This window comes from Rutidosis leptorrhynchoides, chromosome 2, assembly GCF_046630445.1.
Source record: "Rutidosis leptorrhynchoides isolate AG116_Rl617_1_P2 chromosome 2, CSIRO_AGI_Rlap_v1, whole genome shotgun sequence".
Taxonomy (NCBI): domain Eukaryota; kingdom Viridiplantae; phylum Streptophyta; class Magnoliopsida; order Asterales; family Asteraceae; genus Rutidosis; species Rutidosis leptorrhynchoides.
The window spans coordinates 338,406,863-338,417,971 of NC_092334.1; the positions used below are offsets into that span (position 1 = coordinate 338,406,863).

Consider the following 11,109-nt stretch of genomic DNA (forward strand, 5'->3'; position numbering starts at 1 on the left):
TTTAGTGGTGCGCCGAAGGAAGATCCAAATGAACATCTTCGTACCTTTAATAGGATCTGCACACTATTTAAAATAAGAGAAGTTGAGGATGAACAGATATATCTCATGTTATTTCCCTGGACTTTAAAGGGAGAAGCCAAAGATTGGTTAGAATCGCTACCTGAAGGGGCGATTGATACATGGGATGTTTTAGTTGAAAAATTTCTTAAACAATTCTTTTCGGCATCTAAAGCCGTAAGACTTCAAGGAGAAATTGTTATGTTCACACAGAAACCGAATGAAACTCTATATGAGGCATGGACAAGATTTGGAAAGTTATTGAGAGGATGTCCGCAACATGGTTTAGACACTTGTCAAATAGTACAAATATTCTACCAAGGATGCGACATCACTACAAGAAAAGACATAGATATAGCAGCTGGTGGTTCTATTATGAAGAAAACCGAAACTGATGCTTACAAAATTATTGATAACACTGCTTCCCACTCACATGAGTGGCACCAAGAAAAAGATATCGTTAGATCATCTAAAGCAGCTAGAGCCGATTCTAGCCATGACTTAGATTCCATTTCAGCAAAGATAGATGCTGTCGAGAGACGAATGGAAAAGATGACTAAGGATATACACTCAATACGAATTAGTTGTGAGCAGTGTGGAGGACCACATTTGACAAAAGATTGTCTCAGTATTGAACTAACAATGGAACAAAGAGATAATATTTCATACATAAACCAAAGGCCTGGAAATAATTATCAGAATAATTATCAACCGCCAAGACCAATTTACAATCAAAACCAGAATTATAACCGAAATATTCCATACAACAACCAACAAGGTCCTAGTAATCAACAAGTATCCAATAATACTTACAACCAGCAAAGACCTAATTTTCAAAACAAACCACCACAAACCGATGATAAAAATCCAAATTTAGAAGATATGATGACGAAGCTAGTTGAAACTCAAACGCAGTTTTTCACATCTCAAAAACAAACTAATGAACAAAATGCTCAAGCATTTAGAAATCAACAAGCTTCTATTCAAAATTTGGAACAAGAAGTAAGTAACCTAGAAAGGTTGATAGGTGAAAGAAAACCGGGAAGTCTACCTAGTGATACAAATGCAAACCCCCGGAATGAAACAGCTAAAGCCATTACCACAAGAAGTGGTACAACACTTAAACCACCTGAAATACCTGTAATTTCTGATGAAGCTATTCCTACTCCACAAGAACCACAACCTGAACAAGATAAGGAAAAAAAACCGGTAGTTGAAAAGGTTAATGAAGATAACACAGTTAAGGCTAAACCTTATGTTAAACCATACCAACCACCACTTCCTTACCCGAGTAAAATGAAGAAAGAGAAACTTGAAGCCGAGCAATCCAAATTCTTGGATATGTTTAAACAGATAAATGTAAATCTTCCTTTCATTGATGTAATTTCAGGAATGCCTAGATATGCTAAATTTCTGAAAGATCTAATCTCGAATAGAAAGAAAATGGAAGAACTCTCGACCATTACTATGAATGCTAATTGTTCAGCAGTGCTATTGAATAAGATACCAGAAAAATTATCTGATCCAGGAAGTTTTACAATTCCATGTTTTCTGGGTAGTCTTAGCTCAATAGAAGCATTGGCTGACTTAGGTGCTAGTATAAATTTAATGCCGTATTCACTATACGCTAAACTAGACCTTGGAGAATTGAAACCAATAAGAATAAGCATACAACTAGCCGATCGATCAATAAAATATCCTAGAGGGATAATGGAGAACATGCTAGTTAAAATTGGTACTTTAGTATTTCCAGTAGATTTTGTTGTTCTAGACATGGAAGAAGATTCTCAAGTTCCTCTCATATTAGGAAGACCATTCTTAAACACGGCTAAAGCAATGATAGACGTGTTTGGTAAGAAACTGACCCTAAGTATAGAGGACGAGAGTGTTACCTTTTTTGTTGATAGAGCTATGCAACAACCGCAATCTGCAGATGATACATGTTATTATATTCAAACTATAGAATCACATGCAGAATTATTAGAAGAATTTCCAGAATTACAAGGAACGGGAGAATGTTTTTTAGGAGAAGGAACTGAACCAATTGATGAACCCGAAATGTTAGCTACACTAATAGCTAATGGATATGAACCAACAACAGAAGAAATTCAAATGCTAAATGAAGAAGACAGATATCGATATAAATCATCGATAGAAGAACCTCCGACATTAGAGTTAAAGCCACTTCCAAACCATTTGGAATATGCTTATTTACATGGTGAATCTGAATTACCTGTAATAATATCGTCTTCTCTTACTGAAAATGAAAAATCTCAACTCATTTCTGTGTTGAAAGCTCATAAACCAGCCATTGCATGGAAGATTCATGATATAAAAGGAATAAGTCCTTCGTATTGCACACATAAAATCCTTATGGAAGAAGGTCATAAAACGTATGTGCAACGCCAACGAAGACTAAATCCTAATATGCAAGATGTTGTTAAGAAAGAAATTATTAAACTGCTAGATGCAGGTTTAATTTATCCAATCTCTGATAGTCCATGGGTAAGCCCAGTTCAATGCGTGCCTAAGAAGGCTGGCATGACTGTCATTACAAATGAGAAAAATGAGCTTATTCCTACTAGGACTGTAACAGGATGGCGTGTGTGTATTGATTATAGAAAATTAAATGACGCCACCAGAAAAGATCACTTTTCCTTACCTTTTATTGATCAAATGTTGGAAAGATTAGCCGGAAATAGTTACTATTGTTTTCTTGATGGATTTTCCGGATATTTTCAAATTCCAATAGCACCCGAAGATCAAGAGAAAACCACGTTCATGTGCCCTTATGGTACTTTTGCTTACAAACGCATGCCATTTGGACTTTGCAACGCCCCTGCAACCTTTCAAAGGTGCATGATGGCAATTTTTCACGACATGATAGAAGAATGCATGGAAGTTTTCATGGATGACTTTTCAGTCTTCGGTGATACATTTGAAACATGTCTAGTTAATCTGGAACGAATGCTTATTAGATGCGAACAATCAAATCTAGTACTTAATTGGGAGAAATGTCATTTCATGGTTAAAGAAGGCATCGTTCTTGGTCATAAAATTTCAAAGGAAGGAATTGAAGTGGATAGAGCTAAAGTAGATGTAATTGCTAAACTTCCACATCCCACCAATATTAGAGGAGTTAGGAGTTTTCTAGGGCATGCCGGTTTTTACCGACGTTTCATAAAAGATTTTTCTAAAATTGCCACTCCTATGAATAAACTCCTAGAAAAGGATGCTCCATTCATCTTTTCAGATGAATGTATCAAATCTTTTAATATACTTAAAGAAAAACTCACTAATGCGCCGATCATGATAACACCAAATTGGAATCTACCGTTTGAAATTACGTGCGATGCAAGTGATTTTGCAATGGGAGCCGTTTTAGGACAAAGGATTGAAAAACGATTTCAACCTATATATTATGCTAGTAAGACGTTACAAGGAGCACAAACAAATTACACAACTACTGAAAAAGAACTCCTTGCTATTGTCTTTGCTTTTGACAAATTTCGTTCATATCTCGTTCTAGCTAAAATGGTGGTCTATATCGACCATTCTGCTCTTAGATACCTATTTTCAAAACAAGATGCCAAACCAAGATTAATCCGTTGGATCTTACTCTTACAAGAGTTCGATATTGAAATCCGAGATAAAAAGGGAGCAGAAAATCTCGCCGCTGATCATCTTTCTCGTCTTGAAAATCCCGAATTAGAAGTTCTAAATGAATCGGCCATAAAAGACAACTTTCCTGATGAATATCTATTGAAGATAGATTATAATGAAATTCCATGGTTTGCAGACTATGCAAACTATTTAGTATGTGGATTCCTTGAAAAAAGATTATCGTACCAAAAACGAAAGAAATTCTTCAGTGATATAAAACACTATTTCTGGGAAGATCCACATTTGTTTAAAAGTTATCCAGATGGAATAATACGCCGATGTGTATTCGTAGATGAAGCCAATCAAATCTTAAACCATTGTCACACAGGACCAACATGAGGGCATTATGGGCCTCAACTAACAGCAAGAAAAGTTTATGATGCTGGATTCTATTGACCAACAATTTACAAAGACGCACACCTTCTTTGCAAATCCTGTGATGCTTGACAAAGGGCCGGAAAAATAAGTCAACGTGATGAAATGCCACAAAATGTCATTCAAGTACGTGAAATATTTGACATTTGGGGTATTGACTTTATGGGTCCATTTCCAAAATCTCATAATAATCTATATATTCTCGTAGCCATTGATTATGTATCTAAATGGGCGGAAGCACAAGCTCTCCCAACTAACGATGCACGAGTTGTAGTCAACTTTTTAAAACGTCTTTTTGCAAGGTTTGGAACACCGAAAGCTTTAATAAGTGATCGGGGTACTCATTTCTGTAACAATCAACTTGAGAAAGTTCTTAAAAGATATGGAGTAACTCATAAAATCTCCACTGCATATCATCCACAAACAAGTGGACAAGTTGAAAATACCAACCGAGCTTTAAAACGTATTCTAGAGAAAACCATAGGATCAAATTCGAAGGAATGGTCCATAAAATTGGAGGATGCACTCTGGGCTTTTAGAACAGCCTACAAAACTCCGAATGGAACCACACCTTTTAAACTCGTTTATGGAAAAGCATGTCATCTTCCAGTAGAAATTGAACACAAAGCATTTTGGGCTTTGGAGACATGTAATCTTGATTTACATGAAGCTGGATGTCTACGATTAAGTCAATTAAACGAATTAGAAGAATTAAGACAAGAAGCATACGAAAATTCGTTAATCTATAAGGAAAGAACGAAGAAATGGCATGATAAAAGAATCAGAAGTTCAAAAGAATTTAAAGAAGGAAACAGAGTTCTTCTTTTCAATTCACGATTCAAGCTATTTCCTGGAAAATTGAAATCAAGATGGTCTGGACCATTCATAGTCAAAAGAGTTTTTCCATACGGAACGATAGAATTAATAAATTCAAATGGGATTGAATTTAAAGTTAATGGTCACAGAGTTAAACACTACATAGATAGTCCGATGGAAGTTGACAACGAAGTTAATCACAATTTCGACACCACAGCTAACTAAGTGTGGGGAGAATCAAGTCTTTAAAGGATAATATGTATTTATGTTAGAGTTAGATTTTCTGTTTTCATGTAGTTCTCGAAAATGGAACCCGAATGGTCTTTCCCTAGCAGACCCTAAAGAACTAGTCTTCTCCCCCCATTCTGAATTTTTATTTTTTTTAGGTTTTTCGAAATGAAGACTTCCTGTGAATTAAACCATGGTCTAATGCTACACGCTTTGATCACTAAATGTAATAATGACACACTTCCAAGTGAAATCGTATCATTAATCAGAGGTAAATTGGACGGAGTAAGAAAAGAATCCAGATGCGAAGATAATAAGTTACAATTTGGTAAAGGAAAATCAAAATCCGCAGCGAAAAGAAGAGCACGACACCTTAAAAAATGTCACAAATGCGGAAAATGGTCACACGAAGGTAAATGTTCAAATAATCAAACCTATTCAAATACAGAATTTGTTACTTTATGCAGAGACGGACCGTTCATATGTTTAGAAGAAAAAACGTTAAATGCTCGAGGTTACGCCTATGTAGCCATGGAAAACCAATTAGTCCGACTATCTTATGAGTGGGCTAGAGCATATCACTAAGAAATCTATTTCACAGGTAAGTTTGTACAGTTTTCATTTTTTATTTTTATTTTTAACCTTTTGATAATAAACGCTAATTTGTTCGCTATAAAGTATTAAATTGGTATTCAATAAAATTAGGTCTTGCGACCGAAATTATTGATATCATACAAAAATTTATTACATCACTGCGAAATTTAACGTTTATTCTTAAGGTATAAATATCTTTAATCAATCAAACCAAAATATTTAAAAAATTCGTCATGAGTTAAATTAGGTTATGAAACCGAAATTACTTTACCGAAAAGAGGGGCGTATGTTTTTTTGATAATATTTGATTGATTAAAGTGGGATAAAAAAAGCCAAAAAGATTTTTAATTTTATTTTTACTTTGTTTTTAAATTTAATATATAAATATTAAAATACTATTGTAAACTTTTAAATCAATATATTTAAAATTGTAAATATTTGAAAAATTAATATTTTTAATATAAGTTTGTATGTATAAAAACAAAAATATAATATAAATTTGGTGTGAATTTTTAAATTTTAATAATATGAATTTTTAATTTTCTGCATTTTAAATTTAAGTTTGGTGTGAATTTAAAAACAAAAATTTACTTTATTTCACTAAGTTAAAAATATGATTTTTAAAATTCGTCGTGAGTTGAAGACTAGGTCTTTGAACCGAAATTGCTCTACCCAAGGGAGGGACGAGAACTTTTATTATCATTATTTTTAATCTTATTTAAATTAAAGTATGTCAAAAACATTAAAAAAAAACCCCGAAAATCTTTACTTTTAAAATCACGATTTAAATTGACAAATTTTAAAATTTTGTCGAGGGACGAACTTGGACAATGATCCGAAACGCCCTCATCCTAAAAAGAAACAAATTTTTAAAATTTTATTAATTTTATGTTTTATTAAGTATAAGGTTTTATTATTAAAAAAAAACCTGAAAGTACTATAGCCGGACACCCATGCGATCGCATGGGATTCTCACTATACCTCCATGCGATCGCATGGAGGCAAAAATCTGGCCTGATACAAAACAGACAGCGAGTCTGTCTTCCTCACCACAACACACACACATATACGAAACTCTCTCAAAATCTCACCAAATTTCATCATTTTTCCACCGTAATTCGTCATTTTCTTGCTTTAATCATGCCTAGATTCTCATTCTTCGGCAAAAAGGTAAAAATTACACCCCTAAACTCATAAATTTGTTAGTTTTTGTGATAATTACCAATATTTTACCTAATGCAATTTTGTTAATTTCTAGTGTAACTAGTGTTAAATTGTTAGTATTTTATGCATGTATAACCTAGATTAATGCTATTTAACATGATTTGAAGCCAAAAACTTTAAAAATTTTAGGAATCTAGGGTTTGTGTTCTTGAGCAATTTGGGGCTTTTTAATATAAATAGGTTATGGCTGATTTTTGTCATGAATTATTGCTAAATTGAGTAATGTAACATGTTTAGGTAGTTAAATGATCCAAACATTGATCCTAAACATGATTTTTGGAGATTAAAGTGGACTTTTTAGTCCAAAATTCATGAACTTGATTAATTTGATATAATTGCCAATTGAGACTTGTTTAATTGTTAGTAATGACTATTTTGACATGTTATTTGAGTTAAATGCTTATGAACTTTGTCTACGTTTTCATATGTGCTTATTTGGAAAAGTGTAGAATTGTGAAAAATTGTGAAAAATTGTGAAAATGTGTATAAGTTTAATTTTGATTTAACATGTTATTGTGATTATTTTAAATTGTTATTTTGCTAATACTAATGCATACTTGGATGTACAAACTTTGTGTTTAATGTGTTTTGCAGAAAGCCGATACTGGAAGTTCAGGAGCATCATCATCTAGACAGCCTACTCCAGCTCCAGAACCAGAACCAGAAATGCAATATGAACCTGAACAACAACCACAACAGGAACCACAATCAACTTGAACAGCACGTACCTTATTATGATCCGCTACAGTTACCTAATGAATTGACAGTATTTCCGCCGCATCCGCCTGTCGAATACCCAACAATTCCGGAACACACGTTACATCCTAATTTGAGATTCGATATACGATGGAGAGATTACCCATCATATCAAAGTAATAAGTTCAAATTAGTAACAAAAGAGGTAGAGGTGCCAAGGGTAATTGATTGGAATCCTTTGGAAACGGTCCATCTAGCTGACCGTGTTAGACAGCATTTGGTACAAAGGTATGGCAGTTCTTCTTTTACAGATTGGATACGTCTTTTCACCATTCGCAGACCTGTATATAAGGAATGGTGTGTTGAGTTGATGAGTGCTATAGCGTTAAATGTAGATGTAGATAGGTTAGATGATAGAAGTTTTCTTAGATTTATCCTTGGCGGTAGGTTGTACAGAATGTCCATGATGGACATGGCCAGGGCATTACAGATTTACACTCCTAGTGAATTGCTACTACCCGATTGTATGAGTTTGATTTATCGTGGGGAAAGGGTAGATAGGAATTTTGACGCTGACGCCGTTTGGAGGCGTATGTCAAACTATAATGTTTTTACACTAGGAGGAAAACACTCCTACTTACATATTAACAAAGCCGAGCTTCGTGTGATTCAACACAGAGAGGTCACAATAAGGAGAAACTGACCTTACATGATTTATTCTACCTAAAGTGTATTCGGGACCCGAGAAGCTTTGTTAATATCCCTTACTGTGTTGGTTTTTATTTATCTAAAATGGTCGAAGGAATGCAGGAAGGAAGTATAATAGGAGGAGGTATTTTTGTTACTCTCATTGGAGAGTATTTAGGTGTTGATAGGAACCGAGGGGGTCCATTACAGCTTTGTAGAGAACAGGATGAGACCATAGGATTACGGGTTTATGTAGGTGCTAAGGTATTGAAGAGTAAACGCAACCAGGCACTTCCCTATGAAGGTAATCATCCACAGGTAGAAAGGGGTTCAGACGAAGAAATGAAGGAAGCGGAAGACATTAGGGATGTCTTTCGAGATGCTATTCTTGACGTCCACGTTCGTATAGATGAGGAAGCAATGACGAACGCGGCCAGACATAGTATGTACGAGCAGTGGAACTCCGAGCGAGTATACGAGGATTATAGGCGACGCCAACACGATAGCTGGTTAGTTCATCATTACAAAATCATGAGCCAGCTATCATATCAGGTACCAAATAATTACGTGCCTACTCGACCTTCTCATTTTCCGCCACACAGCCCCGACATCCGACCACCCTTTAACCGGTATGACTATAACCAAGCCTATCAGGACACCTATAACCAACAATGGAACCCACCTGACGAGATGAACTGGAACCCCTATCCAGACTGATTTAGTTCCATTTGATTATTTTTATGATTTTTATATTTTTATCTTTTTAATTATTCATGTTTAAACTTATGTTATTGGATATATTTATGTAATTTTTATCATTTTTATTATTATTGTGTACTAATATTTTACCTTTAGGATTTGAAAGTGGGATATTAAGTCCCATTTCAAATTGCCATGCATGTTTATATTTGTATGTATGTATATTGTCGATTGTACAAAACAGGGTAAAACAGCGCATTTTCAAAGACTGGCATTAAGTTCAGCAAAAGCTACTAATTTTGACGACAAGATGAAAAATAAATGTGATGTAACAACAAGACGGAATGAACAAATGATGTGCACCATTTATCATTCAGCAAACAAACGCCAATATGTTTGGAAACTTTGGTAAAATTTAATCATTTTTCTACGCTAATCACCCTCAATAATTTAAATTATTACTGATTTCTTGCAAATGAGGGCATTGCAAGATCTTAAGTGTGGGAAGGGGTTAAATTCTTTCGGATTTTTAAAATTTTTAACTTATACACTTGGTTACCATTAAAAATACTAGTAACGCAGTAGTTGTATTAGAATCTAGTGCTCTCTGATAATAAAGAACAGCCCTAGTCTTATATACTGACTACCCAATTCTAGTAAAAATTTTCAAAATTTTCAATTAAATGAACTCAAAATCATGTTTATACATATTTATGAACGATAAAACTAGGTGTTAACACCAAAATTATTGTTACCTCGGAAAGGACATAAATTGAGAAACAAACCAAAATGTTAGAATTCATTTAAAATGGAATAGAGGACAATAAAAAGGCAAATAAAAGAAAATAAAAGTCAAGTGTGGGAAAATTTACCAAGTTATTTTAAACATATGTCACATATTTCTGTAACAAATAATTGAAGATACTTTTGTTTTGAACTAAACTAAACAGTTTTACCCGAGTTACTGTAAGAAAGATGGATCTACAAGATGAATCAATTCCATCATTAAAAGGAAGTAAAGTCTTCTGAAAAAGAAACGCGCTTCTTGATTTAGGTCATGAAGTTGTCGTCCAGACCAGCTGTAGGTTGACGAAAAATCTAGAAAAGTCATCTCTAAAATCAGCAGGAAATCCACGGACCTCAGCATCAAACAGGCTCGCCAAGTGGTCAGACTTATCCTAACCATGAGAGGATCTGTCTCGTACAATGGGGGGCACCGTGCAAATTAGCTTGATAAGACTAATGAATCAGATCCCCGGAAAGGATAATCTCCTTAAAGATCAAAAATCAGCTTTTAAGACTGATATTACTCAATCCTAGAGATTGACCTTAAAGATTGAGAATTACGAACTCATGGAATTCAATGATATCTAAACTCGAGCTTGAACGAGAAAATATTTTGATCAAAATTTGAAACCGATTTGTTTTCTGAAAATCTATTTTCAATGCGTTCATTACCATTGAACGTAAAATCCTAGGAATTCAACTGAAATTCATTAGGTCACCTGAACCAAATCGGGTGTCAACCGTAAGAATGGTGGTTGCATAGCATGGTCAAAGACAGGACCTTGTGCCAGACCGAAAAATTATAAGGGTGAGCTTTACTATTGCTCCTACAAAGGATAGTCATTGCATCAGATATGTTATAGACCATAATTAAAAGAATGTCAGGGGACATTGCCTTAACAGTTGCTTGTTCAACGCTTTCCTTTACAACCAGACGGTAGTTTACCGAAAGGTAATATACGGAGCAAGTATACTGGACGTGTTGCTTTCCCAATACAAGGTTAGCAAGTGAGTGACACAAAACCGCAAGTTTTGAGCTAAAATTTTCAAATCTGAAATCCACTAAACCCACAAAAACAATTTGCAAACACCGGTGAAGGGTTATTCCGGAAAACTTATCTAGGGTAAAAAAAACTAGATTTAATTTTCAAAAGATCAAATGTTTTCATAAAGATCCAATTTCCTTAAAGGATCTAAATTTTATAGTCATGTGGGACTGTAAACCACATCGTTACTACCATTGTTTATACCGCCGTAAAGAAATCACTGATGTACAAAGTGTGA

At 34.5% G+C, this 11,109-nt stretch overlaps 1 non-coding gene across 1 annotated transcript; it reads right to left on the bottom strand.

Annotated features, from left to right (window-relative positions):
• Positions 1 to 237: 237 nt before the first annotated feature.
• Positions 238 to 344, bottom strand: LOC139895374 (small nucleolar RNA R71). Its single transcript, XR_011775829.1, has one exon. It is a non-coding gene; the product is annotated as a small nucleolar RNA R71 (small nucleolar RNA).
• Between the last annotated feature and the right edge of the window lie 10,765 nt (positions 345 to 11,109).